This window comes from Triticum dicoccoides, chromosome 6A (genome assembly GCF_002162155.2).
Source record: "Triticum dicoccoides isolate Atlit2015 ecotype Zavitan chromosome 6A, WEW_v2.0, whole genome shotgun sequence".
Lineage (NCBI taxonomy): Eukaryota > Viridiplantae > Streptophyta > Magnoliopsida > Poales > Poaceae > Triticum > Triticum dicoccoides.
In genome coordinates this window covers 182,373,256-182,388,786 of record NC_041390.1, presented here as the reverse complement: position 1 = coordinate 182,388,786, position 15,531 = coordinate 182,373,256, and positions in this window count along the sequence as shown.

Below are 15,531 nucleotides of genomic sequence, written 5' to 3'. Positions count from 1 at the left end.
ATCCATAATGCAATAAATATCGATATAAAAGCATGATGCAAAATGGACGTATCAGCCCAACCTTGGTTTTACCATTTTCCACCTAAGCCTTTTTCCCTTGGGTTCCGCGGACTCAAGGGTCATCTTTATTTTAAACCCCCGGGCCAGTGCTCCTCTGAGTGTTGGTCCAACCTGTCAGCACCCGGTGGCCACCAGGGGCAACTCTGGGTTGGCCTACCGGAATCTTGGACAATCCAGTGTGCCCTGAGAATGAGATATGTGCAGCTCCTATCGGGATTTGTCGGCACATTCGGGCGGCTTTGCTGGTCTTGTTTTACTATTGTCGAGATGTCTTGTAACCGGGATTCCGAGTCTGATTGGGTTGTCCTGGGAGAAGGAATATCCTTCGTTGACCATGAGAGCTTGTGATGGGCTAAGTTGGGACACCCCTGCAGGGTTTTGAACTTTCGAAAGCCGTGTCCGCGGTTATGGGCAGATGGGAATTTGTTAATATCCGGTTGTAGAAAACTTGACACTTAACTTAATTAAAATTAATCAACAACGTGTGTAGCCGTGATGGTCTCTTTTCGGCAGAGTCCGGGAAGAGAACACGGTTTCGTGTTATGCTTGAACGTAAGTTGCTTCAGGATCATTTCTTGATCATTATAGCTTCTCGACCGAGCTTTGCTTCTCTTCCCGCTCTCATTTGCGTAAGTTAGCCACCATATATGCTAGTGCTTGCTGCATCCACCTTACTACCTTTCCTACCCATAAGCTTAAATAGACATGATCACGAGGGTGTGAGATTGCTGAGTCCCCGTGACTCACAGATTACTTCCAAAACCAGATGTAAGTGACGATGATGCCAGTGCAGGGGACGCGAGTAAACTTAAGTGGGAGTTCGACGAGGATTCAGGATGTTACTATGTTTCCTTTCCGGATGATCAGTAGTGGAGCCCAGTTGGGGCGATCGGGATCTATGCATTATGGGTTGTCTTTCTTTATTTGGTTCCGTAGTCGGACCTTGATTGTATCTGGATGATGTAATGCTATATTTATGTATTGGGTGAAGTGGCGATTGTAAGCCAACTCTTTATTCCCTCTCTTATTCAGTACATGGGATGTGTAAAGATTACCCCTCTTGCGACATGCCTACTATGCGGTTATGCCTCTAAGTCGTGCTCTGACACGTGGGAGATATAGCCGCATCGTGTGTGTTACATCTATGGAGGTAATACCCTACTTCCTGCTTGATTGATCTTGATGAATATGAGTGTTACAACAGTTGATCTACCACGAGATCATGATGGCTAAACCCTAAAAGTCTAGCCTGGCTATGATTATTCAGGGCTATCTACGGACCTAGCCCTCCGATTTATATAGACACGGGAGGGATCTAGGTTTACACAAGGTCAGTTACAGAGAAAGGAATCTTCATAGTTGATCGCCAAGCTTGCCTTCCACGCCAAGGAGAGCCCTATCCGGACACGAGTAGAGTCTTCGGTCTTCGTATCTTCACGGCCCATCAGTCCATCCCATATCCAATAGGTCGGATGCCCGAGGACCCCTTAGTCCAAGACTCCCTCAGTCATATCGTTGCAGTGCTTAGGCGATGCCCAGTTCCGGTAGCTTAATCATTACCGTCATCACACCGTCGTGCTGACAAAACTCTCCCTCGACACTCAGCTGGATCTAGAGTTCGCGAGACGTCACCGAGTTGAACATGTGTAGATGGCGGAGGTGCCATACCTTCGATGCTAGGTTTGGTCGGACTCATGAAAACGTCGACTACATCAACCGCATCGTCATAACGGTTCTGCTTACAGTCTATGAGGGTACGTGGACAACACTCTTCCCCTCACGTTGCTATGCACCACCATGATAGATCTTGTGTGTGTGTAGGAATTTTTTTGAAATTACTGCGTTCCCCAACATTGGCATCAATATATGAATATGTGTATTACTATGATCAAGATTCAATAAACCATTCACATTGGGTGTATGACCATAGAAGGTTTTATTCATGTAAACGGAAAAACAATTATTCTCCGACTTAAATGAATAAACGTATTGCAATAAACATGATCTATTCATATTCATGCTCAACGCAAACACCGAATAACATTTATTTAGGTTCAACACTAATCCTGAAGGTAGAGGGAGTGTGCGATAGTGATCATATCAACCTTGGAATCATTTCCAACACACATTGTCACCTCGCTTTTAACTAGTCTCTGCAACTCCTGTTTTGAGTTACTAATATTAGCAACTGAACCGGTATCAAATACTTAGGGATTACTACAAACACTAGTAAAATACATATCAATAACATGTATATCAGATATACCTTTGTTCACTTTGCCGGCCTTCTTATCCACTAAGTATTTTGGGTAGTTCCACTTCTAGTGACCATTTCCTTCGCAGTAGAAGCACCTAGTTTTGAACTTGGATCCAGCTTTGGGCTTCTGATACCTCCATTTTGCATCATGCTTTTATATTGATATTTATTGCATTATGGGTTGTTATTACACATTATAGCACAATACTTATGACTTTTCTATCTTATTTTATAAGGTTTACATGAAGAGGGAGAATGTCGGCAGCTGGAATTCTGGACTGGAAAAGGAGCAAATATTGGAGACCTGTTATGCACAACTCCAAAAGTCCTAAAACTTCACGAAGAATTATTTTGGAATATATAAAAAATATTGGGCGAAGAAACCACCAGAGGGGGGCCACCAGCCATCCACAAGGGTGGGGGGCGCGCCCTACCCCCTGGGCACGTCCCCTGCCTTGTGATCCACCTGGCAAGCCCCCGATGCCCATCTTATGCTATATGGTATGTTTTGACCTAGAAAAAAATCAAGAGGACGCTTTCTGGATGAAGCACCACCGTCTTGAGGTGGAACTTGGGCAGAATCAATCTAGGGCCTCAGCGGAGCTGTTCCGCCGAGGAAACTTCCCTCCCAGAGGGGGAAATCGAAGCCGTCGTCATCACGAACAATCCTCACATCAAGAGGGGGGTCAATATCCATCAATATCTTCACTAGCACCATCTCCTCTCAGACCCTAGTTCATCACTTGTATCCGATCTCTATCTCAAAACCTCAGATTGGTACCTGTGGGTTGCTAGTAGTGTTGATTACTCCTTGTTGTTGATGCTAGTTGGTTTATTTGGTGGAAGGTCATATGTTCAGATCCTTAATGATAACTAATACTCCTTTGATTATGAACATGAATATGCTTTGTGAGTAGTTATGTTTGTTCCTGGGACATGGGAGAAGTCTTGTTATAAGTAATCATGTGAATTTGGTATTTGTTCGATATTTTGAGGAGATGTATGTTGTCTCTCCTCTAGTGGTGTTATCTGAACGTCAACTACATGACACTTCACCATGATTTGGGCCTAGGGGGAGGCATTGGGAAGTAATAAGTAGATGATGGGTTGCTAGAGTGACAAAAGCTTAAACCCTAGTTTATGTGTTGCTTTGTAAGGGGCTGATTTGGATCCGTATGTTTCATGCTATGGTTAGTGAGGGAGTCCTGGATTAGGGGGTATCCGGACAGACGGACTATATCCTTTGGCCGGACTATCGGACTATGAAGATACAAGATTGAAGACTTCGTCCTGTGTCCGGATGGGACTCTCCTTGGCGTGGAAAGCAAGCTTGGCAATACGGATGTGTAGTTCTCCTTCCTTGTAACCATCTCTGCGTAACCCTAGCCCCCTCCGGTGTCTATATAAACCGGAGGGTTTAGTCCGTAGGACCAACAATAACAATCATACCATAGGCTAGCTTCTAGGGTTTAGCCTCTTCGATCTCGTGGTAGATCAACTCTTGTACTACTCATATTATCAAGAACAATCAAGCAGGACGTAGGGTATTACCTCCATCAAAAGGGCCCGAACCTGGGTAAACAACGTGTCCCCTGCCTCCTATTACCATCCGCCAAGACGCACAGTTCGGGACCCCCTACCCGAGATCCGCCGGTTTTGACACCGATATTGGTGCTTTCATTGAGAGTTCCTCTGTGTCGTCATCGTCAGGCTTGATGGCTCCTTCGATCATCGATAGTAATACAGTCCAGGGTGAGACTTTTCTCCCCGGATAGATCTTCGTATTCGGCGGCTTCGCACTAGGGGCCAACTCGCTTGGCCATCTGGAGCAAATCGAGAGTTACACCCCTGGCCACCAAGTCAGGATTGGAAGCTTAAACTACACGGCCGAAATCCGCGGAGACTTGATCTTTGACAGATTCGAGCCCCTACCGAGTGCGCCGCACGGTCATGATGAGCATGATTTAGCTCTACCATCGGACAGTGTTCGGGAGACCGCACCGGCAACCGCTCCGACCCTCAATTCGGAGCCAATTGCGCCATCCATGGACGGGTGGATAGACCCCGCCACGGAGGCCGCATTCTCAGCGGCGATCGAGCCAAGTATCGACCTTACCCTTCACAAGAGCCGTGATGCCAAACTGCCGGATTCTTCCCCTGCCACAGACTTCGAACAGCCTGCGTCCGTGCCTATCGAATCCGACTAGGCGCTGATCATGGAGTTCACCTCCGCGGATATCTTTCAGCACTCGCCCTTCGGCGACATACTGAACTCATTAAGGTCTCTCTCCTTGTCAGGAGAGTCCTGGCCGAACTATGTCCAGCAGGATTGGGATGCGGATGACCAAGAAATTCGTCGCCCACCCACCACCCACTTAGTCGCCCACCCACCACCCACTGTGGACAATTTGACTGACATGCTTGACTTCGACTCCAAAGACTTCGACGGTATGGCCGATGATGCAGGAGACAAACAAGAACCACTACCCACAGGGCACTGGACAGCCACCTCATCATATGATATATATATATGGTGGACACACCCAAAGAAGGCAATGGCGACGGGGCAGCGGAGGATGACCCCTCCAAGAAGCAACCCAAGCGCCAACGTCAGCGGCGCCGCTCTAAGTCTCGCCAAGGCAAAAGCGGTGATACCGGCACAGGAGATAATAGCACTCCGGACAGTGTCGAAGATGACGAGAATCCCCTCCAGCAAGATTTAGAGCAGGAGGATGGAGAAGCCAGCCCTCCCGAGAGAGCGGCAGATGGAGAGGCGGAGGATGATAATTACATGCCTCCCTCCGAAGACGAGGCAACCCTCGACGATGACGAATTTTTCGTGCCTGAGGATCCCGTCGAGCAAGAGCGCTTCAAGGGCCGGCTTATAGCCATGACAAATAGCCTTTAGAAAAGCAACAGCAGCATCGATCTGATCAAGATTTGCTAGCTGACAGATGGACTGAAGTCCTTGCAGCCGAGGAATATGAACTCAGACGCCCTTTCAAGAGTTACCCAAAGCGCAGGTTGCTACCCCGACTGAAGGAGGGAGCATTAAAACCTACATATCCAGCGTATGACGTGGCTGATCGGCCACCTCGTGGCCGCGATAGAGAGGCATTTCAGCCAAAAGCTCAGTCCGCACCCTGACGCCACTCAAATAAAAATGTCAAGGCACGGGGAAACACGCTAGACCTGCGAGACGTATTGGAGGACAAAGAAAAACACACAAGATCGATCTACGGATCACGAGGGCGCACCACTACGCGAGACGATAACCGTCATGCCGGATATAGTAAAAGAAAATCCGGCTGGGCCAAACACAGCGGACAAGACTCATTTGAGCTGCATCGCGATATAGCCCAGTACAGAGGCGCCGCACACCCCCTATGCTTCACATACGAAGTAATGGATCATCAAATCCCAGAGGATTTCAAACCCGTAAATATCGAATCATACGACGGTACAACAGATCCTGCGGTATGGATCGAGGACTTCCTCTTGCACATCCACATGGCGCGCAGTGATGATCTACACGCCATCAAATATCTCCCACTCAAACTCAAAGGACCAGCTCGGCATTGGCTCAACAGCCTGCCAGTAGAATCCATTGGTTGTTGGGAAGATCTGGAAGCCGCACTCCTTGACAACTTCCAGGGCACTTATGTGCGGCCACCAGATGTCGATGACTTGAGCCACATAATTCAGCAGCTAGAGGAATCGGCCAGGCAATTCTGGACACGGTTCCTGACAAAGAAAAATCATATCGTCTACTATCCGGATGCAGAGGCCCTAGCAGCTTTTAAGCACAACATCTGCAACGAGTGGCTCGCCCGGCACCTTGGCCAGGAAAAGCCGAAATCTATGGCAGCCCTCACGACACTCATGACCCGCTTTTGCACGGGAGAGGACAGCTGGCTGGCTCGCAGCAATAACATATCAAAGAACCATGGTACTTCGCATACCAAGGATAGCAATGGCAGGTCACGTTGCAACAAAAACAAGCGTCGCATCAACAGCGACAATACTGAGGATACGACAGTCAATGCCGGATTCAGAGGCTCTAAAACCGGTCAACAGAAAAAGCCATTCAAAAGAAGCACTCCGGGCCCGTCCAGTTTGGACCTTATACTCGATCGCTCGTGTCAAATACACGGCACCCCCGACAAGCCAGCCAGCCACACCAACAGGGAATGTTGGGTGTTCAAGCAGGCCGGCAAGTTAAATGCCGAAAACAAAGATAAGGGGCTACATAGCGATGACGAGGAGGAGCCCCGGCCGCCAAACACCGGAGGACAAAAGAGGTTCCCCCCACAAGTGCGGACGGTGAACATGATATACACAACCCACATCCCCAAGAGGGAGCGGAAGCGTGTGCTAAGGGACGTATATGCGTTGGAGCCAGTCGCCCCAAAGTTCAACCCATGGTCCTCCTATCCGATCACCTTCGATCACAGGGACCACCCCACTAGTATCCGTCATGGCGGATTCACCGCACTGGTCCTAGACCCAATCATCGACGGATTTCACCTCACTCGAGTCCTTATGGACGACGGCAGCAGCCTGAACCTGCTTTATCAGGACACAGTGTGCAAAATGGGTATAGACCCCTCAAGGATCAAACCCACAAAAACGACCTTCAAAGGCGTCATACCAGGTGTAGAGGCCCATTGCACAGGCTCAGTCACACTGGAAGTGGTCTTCTGATCCCCGGATAACTTCCGAAGCGAGGAGTTAATCTTCGATATTGCCCCGTTCCGCAGTGGCTATCATGCACTGCTCGTGCGAACCGCATTTGCGACATTCAATGCGGTACCACATTATGCATACGTCAAGCTCAAGATGCCAGGACCTCGGGGGGTCATCACAGTCAATGGAAACACAGATCGCTCTCTCCGCATGGAGGAGCACACTGCAGCCCTCGCAGCAGAAGCACAAAGCAGCCTCTTCAGGCAATCCACCAGTTCGGCGATTAAACACCCGAACACCGTCAAGCGCGCTCGGAGTAATCTGCAACAAGACCGTCTGGCATGTTCCGAGCTCACATAGCAATGCGGCCCCCACCCCAGTCCCAGCCAAACTGCAAAATCCGTGCCACGTGTACATAATTACGAATTGAAAATACCATGGGCATAGGTGGGGGGGTCACGACTACGGCACGCCACAAAACACGGCTCAACCGCACTAGGGGCTTCCCCCTTTGTTATTTTTTTTCTCTCTTTCAGGACTTTACTCTCTGGAAACCCCGTCCGGCAGTACGATTGCCAAACACACGATACAACAACCAAGGAGGCAGAAAGCTACGTCGCACCATGGAATCCCAGGTGGTCTCTGATAACGAGTGAAATACCTGCTTTAAATACCATTCCTCACCTTGCCCTTGGAGGGGACATGTCAAATAGTCCTACTTTTTGCTTATCGCATTACTTGTATCATTCTGCTTTGACGCACCTTTTTGAATAAACAATGCATAACACTAGACTATTACCGCATTCTCTATTCTTTTATATATATATATATTTATATATATATATATATATATATATATGTTCAATCATGACATTCAGCACCCGTACACTCTGGTACGGCCAATATGCCAGGGGCTTAAGCGTACTCCATAATACGGCATGAGAAGTCCGAACACTTTCGACAGTACGGCACCCCGAACTTATAGCATTATATGCATTAGCTCCGAATCATGTCTTGGGTCAATAGTTGGGTTTGCCCGGCTCCCATGTTTTGGTACCTTATGTTCCGCTATATCGGCTAAGGTAGCACTCGGAGAACTACTGCGATTGTGCCCCGGTTCATCTGGGCAAGAACCTCAGTAGAGAAAGCTAAAACTGACTGTCATGATAAGGCAAGAGCTGGTCGTTGTTCGAGAGGTCTCGAGTCCCTAAAGACTTATGCTGCTTAGGGCGAGGAGTCGACTTTGTCCGGCTTAGGCGTGTATAGTGCCCTGAATTCGGCCTTCCGAATACTAGGGGCTTCGCCAAAATTTAAAATTGTAGACTTCTATGGCTAAGTGAGAGTGATAAAGCACTATAGTACGATTGCCTTGTTCGTTGCGCTGAGCACCTCCCTCGAAGGACCCAACAATGGCAAAAAGAGTGCTCAGATTTATCCCAAACACCCCAGCACTCGTGGCATGGGGGCAGAAGCCGACGACTGGCCATCTCTCAGATTTGATAAACAGCCGCACAGAAGGTAATATTTTAAATTCAAACAAGCATTGCATAGCGCACATGAACAAGTTTTCATAATACAGGATCACACGAGCAAGTTCATTCCAAAATTACATCCTTCGCACACTCATCCGCCACAAGACGGGCACCCTTCAGGACACCCTCATATTACATTTCAGGGTGGCGATGCTCCTTGCCCTGCGGCGGCCCCTCCTTCATCAGCTTCTCGGCGTCCATCTTGGCCCAGTGCACCTTCGCACGGGCAAAAGCCTGGCGTGCACCTTCGATGCAGACAGACCGCTTTATGACTTCCAGCCATGGGCAGGCATCCACAAGCCGCCTCACCAGGCCGAAGTAGCTGTTGGGAAGGGAGTCGCCAGGCCACATCCAGACTATAAGGCCCCTCATGCCCTGTTCGGCCGCCTTGTGTAGCTCGACCAGTTGCTTCAGCTGGTCGCTCACAGGCATCGGGTGTTTGGTCCTAGTATACTGAGACCAGAACAACTTCTCCGTTGAGCTTCCCTCCTCGGCCTGGTAGTACTTTGCGGCATCCGACACGCTGTGGGGCAAATCTATGAATGCTCCTGGAGAGCTCCGGACTCGGGTAAGTAACAGGTAATTTACTTTCATATGCTTGCTTTGCATAATGAATGCCTTACCCGCCGCTATCTTCCTCATCGCCTCAATTTCCTAGAGGGCTTTTTGGGCTTCAGCCTTGGCATGCTTTGTGCTCTCGAGGGCCGCGGCAAGCTCGGACTCTCGCGTCTTCTAGTCAAGCCCCAAAGTCTCGTGCTTCTTCACGAGAGCCTGGAGCTCTTGCTGCACCTCACCCACCCGTGCCTCTTGTTTCTCCCGCTCGGTGCGCTCCTCGGCCGCTTTGTTTTCGGCCTCGGACAGCGCTTGCTTCAGGGTCGCCACTTCGGTAGTGGCCCCTGGCACATCCATGATGATCCTATCATTTTGCAACCACATCTTATATATATATATATATATATATATATATATATATATAGACAAGGTATTACTTACCTTTGTTCTCCTCGAGCTGCCTCTTGGAGGTGCCTTTGTTCTCCTATCATTTCTCAGACCGCTCGAGGTTCTGCTTCAGTGCGGCGACCTCCGCAGTCAGTGCGACAGAGGTCAGCAGTGAAGCCTGCATACGCATATAGACATACTTGTATTAGACTCCTGCAAATATTATTTGATCCTTTATTCGGCTTTTCTTTGTGAACACCAAACAGAGCATCATGGGCTACTGTCTATGCGGTAATATTTTCCTATATTTTAAATACTTACCTCAAAGCCTGTTAGAAGGCTGGCACAGGCATCAGTCAGTCCGCTCTTGGCGGACTAAACCTTCTTGATCACCGCCCTCATAATAGTGTGGTGCTCTTCGTCGATGGAAGCGCCGCGAAGCGCTCCCAACAGGTTGTCCGGTGCCTCTGGATAGACAGAGGTCACCGGCACGGGCGGCTTGCCCCTCTTGGCAGGGGCGCCTGCCGGAGTCTGGAACCACTGGAGGTTCCGGCGTCGTGTTCGGCTGAGGGCCGAACTTGGAGCCCTTGGGAGTCTTGCTCCCTTTGCGCCTGGAGTCTGGAAGGTCGCCTTGAGGCGCCTCCAGGCCTACCTCCCCTCGGTTCGGTACCCCTTGAGACAATACCTCGACATTGTCCGTAGGGCGAGGAGAGGAGGCGGTTGGAAGTGACTCGCTATTCATATCCGACGAGTCCAAGGAACCGTCCGACGAGGATACGTCGATACGGGCTCGGGGCGGACTGCATGATCATATTCGACGTTAGGACAAGCAGTGCAATAAAAGTATGCTATGAGTTACTCTGGTATCCGAATACTTACGACTTCGCCGGGGGCTTGGCCCTGAGTAACCACTCGTCTTCGCTGTCGGCGGCGGTGGTGGAACAGTCCGGAAGGAGAGTCCTTCCCTTCTTGGACCCTCCGGCCTCCCCGGTTGGGGCGGCCTTCCTTTTCCTGTCTCCCCCGACTGGAGGGGGAGAATCTTCATCTTCCTCCTCCTTGTTTTCACTGGAGGAGTGCGTCTCGGAGTTATTGGATGATGAGTCCGATACCACCCGGCGCCGGGAACTCTTTCGGGTTCCCGTGGCCTTCTTCTTGATCTTCTCCGGTGCCTCATAAGGAGCCGGAGTCCGCATCTCCGTCAGGAGAGCATCTGCAAGATTTTGTGGCAGAGGGGCCGGACAGTTAATCTGCTCCGATATCTCCACCCAGTCCTGTCAAAGGCATGGGAGCTCAGACCCCGCACATGGTTAAACTATGGAAAATAAATACCCTACCAGATGTACAGAACTTACCGGATTCGCAGGGCGCTTCGCGCTTAGCCCGCGGTCCTCGGTAAGGGGAGGGGGGACCTCGGCGCCCTTGAACAGCACCTTCCAGACGTCCTTATGCGTCGTGTTGAAGAGCTCGTGTAGAATCTGGTGCTGGGCCGGGTCGAACTCCCATAAGTTGAAAGCCCGTTGTTGACAAGGGAGGATCCGGCGGAAGAGCATGACCTGGACTATGTTGACAAGCTTGAGTTTCTTGTCTATCATGTTCTGGATACACTTCTGGAGTCTGTCCAGCTCCACCGATGAGCCCCAGGACAGGCCCTTCTCCTTCCAGGAAGTGAGCCGTGTGGGGATTCCGGTTCGAAACTCGGGGGCCGCCACCCAGTTGGTGTTGCGCGGATCGGTGATGTAGAACCACCCCGATTGCCACCCCTTTATGGTCTCCACGTAGGAGCCCTCGATCCATGTAACGTTGGGCATTTTGCCCACCATGGCTCCGCCGAATTCCGCTTGTTGGCCGCCTACTACCTTCGGTTTGACATTGAAGGTCTTCAGCCACGGGCCGAAGTGGGGCTGGATGCGGAGGAAAGCCTCGCACACGACGATGAACGCCGAGATGTTGAGGATGAAATTCGGAGCTAGATCATGGAAATCCAGCCCATAATAGAACATAAGGCCGCGAACAAATGGATGGTGGGGAAACCCCAGTCCGCGGACAAAGTGGGTGAGGAAAACTACCCTTTCGTAAGGTTCCGGGGTAGGGACGATCTGCCTCGTGGCTGGCAGCCAGTGCGCAATATCTGCGGCTAAGTATCCGGCCCCGTGCAGCTTTTTGATGTCTCCCTCCGTAACGGAGGAGACCATCCACATGCCTCCCGCTCCGGACATGTTTGGAGAGGGTTGAGGAGAAGGATGTTGACTTGGGCACTCGAGCTCGAGTGCATGAGAATGGATGAGCAAGGAGGAAGAACGCGTAGGTACAAAAAGGTGAACCCTTATCCCTTTATAAGGGCGGGCGAAACTATGCGCCCCCACCAGCCTGGTAAAACTCGCTTATCCCCCAAGCACCGTAATTGATGGCGAGGTTGGGTTACCCACGTCCGTATTGATGGGAATCCCATAATAAGGGGACACGATCTCTGCTTCGACAAGACATTCCAAGGAAACCGCCTCGCGAAACACGCTAAGGTTGGTTGTGAAAAACGATTCGAATGGTGACCTGGCTGTGGCGTGATGTCACACTGCGGAATGCGTCGGTAGATTAGATTTGTGAAAATATTATTCTCTGTACGGTTGTATGTGGAACTTGTTTTGCAGAGCCGGACACGATCCTCGTGTTCAAACTCTTCTATGAAGTATTCAGAGGAGGAAGCCGCCTTGCAATGCCGAAGACAATCTGCACGGCGGACTCATCGTCATTGAAGCCTGGTTCAGGGGCTACTGAGGGAGTCCTGGATTAGGGGGTATCCGGACAGCTGGACTATATCCTTTGGCCGGACTGTTGGACTATGAAGATACAAGATTGAAGACTTCGTCCTGTGTCCGGATGGGACTCTCCTTGGCGTTGAAGGAAAGCTTGGCAATACGGATATGTAGATCTCCTTCCTTGTAACCGACTCTGTGTAACCCTAGCCCCCTCCGGTGTCTATATAAACCGGAGGGTTTAGTCCGTAGGACCAACAACAACAATCATACCATAGGCTAGCTTCTAGGGTTTAGCCTCTTCGATCTTGTGGTAGGTCAACTCTTGTACTACTCATATTATCAAGAAGAATCAAGCAGGACGTAGGGTGTTACCTCCATCAAGAGGGCCCAAACCAGGGTAAACAACATGTCCCCTGCCTCCTGTTACCATCCGCCTAGACGCACAGTTCGGGACCCCCTACCCGAGATCTGCCGGTTTTGACACCGAAAGTTAGATTTATCTTAATTCTTCTTTTGTAGTTGTGGATGCTTGCGAGAGGGGTTATCATAAGTGGGAGGCTTGTCCAAGGAAGGTTAGCACCCAAGCACCGGTCCACCCACAAATCAAATTATCAAAGTAACAAAGGCGAATCATATGAGCATGATGAAAACTAGATTGACAGTAATTCCCATGTGTCATCGGGAGCGCTTTGCTTCATATAAGAGTTCGTTCAGGCTTGTACTTTGCTACAAAAAGTATTGGGCCACCTTGCTGCACCTTGTTTACTTTTGTTACTTGTTATTCGTTACGAATTATCTTATCACACAACTATCTGTTACCGATAATTTTAGTGCATGCAGAGAATACCTTACTGAAAACCGCTTATCATTTCCTTCTGCTCCTCGTTGGGTTCGACACTCTTACTTATCGAAAGGACTACGATAGATCCCCTATAATTGTGGGTCAGCAAGACTCTTTTCTGGTGCCATTGCTGGGGAGTGAAGCGCCTTTGGTAAGTGGAATTTGGTAAGGAAACATTTAGATAGGGTGCTGAAATTTACTGTCACTTGTTACTATGGAAAATAATCCTTTGAGGGGCTTGTTCGGGGTATCTTCACCTCGACCTGAAGAGCAAAGAGTTGCTCCTCAACCCACTGCATCTACTGAAAATATTTATTATGAAATTCCTTCAGGTATGATAGAGAAACTGCTAGCTAATCCTTATGGAGGAGATGGAACATGACATCCTGATATGCACCTAATCTATGTGGATGAAGTTTGTGGATTATTTAAGCTTGCAGGTTTGCTCGAGGATGTTGTCAAGAAGAAGGTCTTTGAGAGTGCAACTATCCCTGGGTGGTTTTGGTAATTCCTAACAACATATAGCTCATTGATCTAATACTATTTCAAGATAAATATTTCAAGAAAGCTCAATGATTGGCATGGCATGGATTAGAAAAGTGGACCCCTCAAAATGCTAAGGGCAAAAGATTGGCTCAAGCTCTAAAGCTCAGGACTCTACATTTTACCTTTTAGTGATCCAAGATCACATTGAGTCCATAGGAAAAGCCAATACTACTAAAAGGGGATGAGGTGTTGCTTAATGGGTTACTTGCTCAAAATGCTTAGTGATATGCTCAAAAACCCTCTACTACTTTCTCATATCCACATATGTCCCAAACCAAAAGTCAAACTCGGCCCCACCGTAACTCTCTATTCGGAGCCACCGAGTCAGTTAACATAGCCACTGCCACAAAACCATAGTCTTTTCAGTCTCACCGATAGGGATCTCGGTCTCACCGAGATGGGATTGTAAACTCTCTGTTTCCCTTCGTAACGTTTCGGCCCAACCGAGATGAGCGAATCGATCCCACTGAGTTTGCATGACCAACTCTCTGGTTAGCTTATTACCAAAATCGGTTCCATCGAGTTTCTGCAATCGGTCTCACCGAGATTACTTATGCCCTAACCCTAATGAAATTGGTGTCACCGAGTTGACATGTCGGTCCCACCGAAAATCCTAACGTTCACATTTTGAACTAAATCGGTCCAACCGAGTTTCAATATTCGGTCCCACCAAGTTTGGTGATTTGTGTGTAACGGTTAGATTTTGTGTGCATGCTATATATACCCCCCCACCCACTCTTCATTCATGGAGAGAGCCATCAGAACATGCCTACACTTCCATCATACATTTTCTGAGAGAGAACCACCTACTCGTGTGTTGAGGTCAAGATATTCCATTCCAACCATATGAATCTTGATCTCTAGCCTTCTCCAAGTTGCTTTCCACACAAATGATCTTTCCACCAAATCCAAATCATTGAGAGAGAGAGTGTTGAGTGTTGGGGAGACTATCATTTGAATCACAAGAGCAAGGAGTTCATCATCAACGCACCGTCTATTACCTTTTGGAGAGTGGTGTCTCCTAGATTGGTTAGGTGTCACTTGGGAGCCTCCGTCAAGATTGTGGAGATGAACCAAGAAGTTTGTACGGGCAAGGAGATCGCCTACTTCGTGAAGATCTACCCTAGTGAGGCAAGTCCTTCATGGGCGATGGCCATGGTGGGATAGACAAGGTTGCTTCTTCGTGGACCCTTCGTGCGTGGAGACCTCCGTGGACTCACACAACCGTTACCCTTCGTGGGTTGAAGTCTCCATCAACGTAGATGTATGATAGCACCACCTATCGGAACCACGCCAAAAATCTCTGTGTCTACATTGTGTTTTCTCCCTCCAAACTCCTCCCTTTCCCTTCATGTGCAATGTTTTTGTAGCGACTTGACCTCAAACGGTCAAGTCTCTGTGCTTTAGTGTCATCCCTGGATCGGTAATGCTGACACACACAGTACTCGAGGATTTATAACAGAGTAGCAATCACAAACTTATTACATCGAATGTCTCAAAAGATAACTTATTACAATAAATATGGCTTAAGGCCATCTAATACGATAACAGCGGAAGGCTTGGAAGATAAAGTGAGTCCATCAACTCCAACGGCATAGCTGAGCTGCACGGCAACGACCTAACGAACCTTACTCCTCGTCTGAAATGTCTGCAACATAATACGTTGCAGCCCAAAAATGGGCCAGCACATGGAATATGCTGGCAAAGCAACACAATAGAGCAAGAATAGAATAATGCTATTACTACATGCATATTTGGCTGGTGGAAAGCTCTATGGTTATAGTTTTTGCGAAAAGCCAATTTTTTCCTACAACAAAGGAATAGATTTAATTTAACTATCATGGTAGTTGAAACATCATTGAGAAGGTTCCTCCAACTCAATCCCAATTAAAGTAATTAACAACCCAACAATACTAG